This window comes from Tursiops truncatus, chromosome X, assembly GCF_011762595.2.
Source record: "Tursiops truncatus isolate mTurTru1 chromosome X, mTurTru1.mat.Y, whole genome shotgun sequence".
NCBI classification, from domain to species: Eukaryota; Metazoa; Chordata; class Mammalia; order Artiodactyla; family Delphinidae; genus Tursiops; species Tursiops truncatus.
Genome location: NC_047055.1, coordinates 71,915,325 through 71,917,106, shown reverse-complemented (window position 1 = coordinate 71,917,106; position 1,782 = coordinate 71,915,325).

Sequence of the window (1,782 nt, the reverse complement as noted above, 5' to 3'; positions counted from 1 at the left end):
AAGAACCACCTCAAAGCATTTGAGAAAACAGTGATCAGAGCCCACAAAGGGCTGATAATAGTTTTGCTTTCACTTTACAGGTAAATAAAGCAAAGAAAAAACAAAAAATGAAAAAAAAAACACAAAAAGAACCCACCACTACTTTGCTTATGACCTATAATGAAACTGTAAGCAACTTTCAAGCAAGGAACAGATTGATTAACAGATCAACTATTACATGAACTCTTGCTTTCAATATTCATTGCACAATTATCATTCTTCTCCTCCCTTTTCACTTCATGTTGTTTTAGTTATTTTTTTACCCATGGTTTTACCTCATGTTATTTCACTTTTTATTTTTTCATGTCCAGTTTTTTCTGTGTCACTTCATGATGGTCATAGTCATACTTTGTATTGGTAGGACTGTGTTTAGATACAACTCAGGTTCTTCTGACTCTGCCTGTGTCTCTTAATATCACTGTTCATTATCTGTAGTTATTGCAGCAGCTATGTGAACTAACTTTGCCAGGTACATTCAAAAGCTATGGAACAGGAATAATTTTCCAAAAATGAAGTTCATTAAATACTGTATTAGTGTCTTAAGAGACTTCTTCAGAATCACTCTCCATGGAAATCTTGTCTAATCTGAGGGTCTCCAGTGTCCTCATTCAACTTAAGTTTGAAAATGAACAAGTGATATGGCCCCAAGGTGGCTTCCAGAATAAAAGATTATAGGTTATAAATGTGTGAAATCAAATGACCTTTGCAATGCTACTGACATCTATACCTCCATCATCTGGACCTTAAAAATAATAGACAAATGAATGGAATTATGCTTGGAATTTCTTATCCTCCCAAATCTGTAGCATCTCAGTTCCACAAAAAGGAAGTGCTGACTTTCTGATAGTTTCTACTGTACCATCAAAGAATAGGAAGCTCTTTGGCAGTGAGGTCTTTTCCCCTTTATATTGAAGAGGCTCATCTAATAAAGCTGTCTCCTTAAATTAGGGGCCTGTCCTTGTATCTTTGCAGGGACGATCGTTTGTGATATTTAGAGACAATGAAGTTAGGAACCTCCTTACAATCTGAGCATTAGTGAATTCTTCTGGGTAGGTGAGAAAATGAAGGAAATGAGGTTGCTGGTCCAGGCTGTGGGTTGTCCCTTTGTAAGCCGAAGAGGTTGGAAGTCAAATCCTAGATCCATTCTTATTCTGATGGTCTATCTCTGTCTCAGTCCTTAGCCTAATGGACAAAGAGCAGGACAGAGGTTGCTTCTAGGACCATAAAGAGCTAGCTTCCCTGGTGCCTCATTCCACCTGAGCCCACTTATCTCAGTGTCCCAACAAAGAATCCCTCAGGAATTGGACACTGCTGAGAGGAACAGGAAAAGGACAGACAACTCCCAGAGGTGTGGTTTGGGTTAAGATGGGAGTAGGAGAGAGGCACAGGATAGCAAGGATGCTATCCTGTGGTAGGCTCAAAGAATCGCAGGGGACATCATCCAAAACTCCCAGCCGGAGGACACCTCTGCTGTAAATTCCCTTAAATCCAACCAGCAGTTACCCAGCACCTCCTCTGTGCCACTCTAGACACTGGGACAAAATAATAAATAAGGTCAAGGCTCCCATTATTAAGGGGTGCACCTCTCCAGAACCCAGAGCTGGGCAAATTGTTCTTGCCTGAACCTCAAATCATCTTTTCACTTCCTAAGAGGCAAAAGCCTAAAATTAAACCAGTTCCCCCACCTCCCGCCTGGCTTGCAGTTGGTGTGTGGCTTCAGGACTAGCAGTGGTGGGGGTGGGA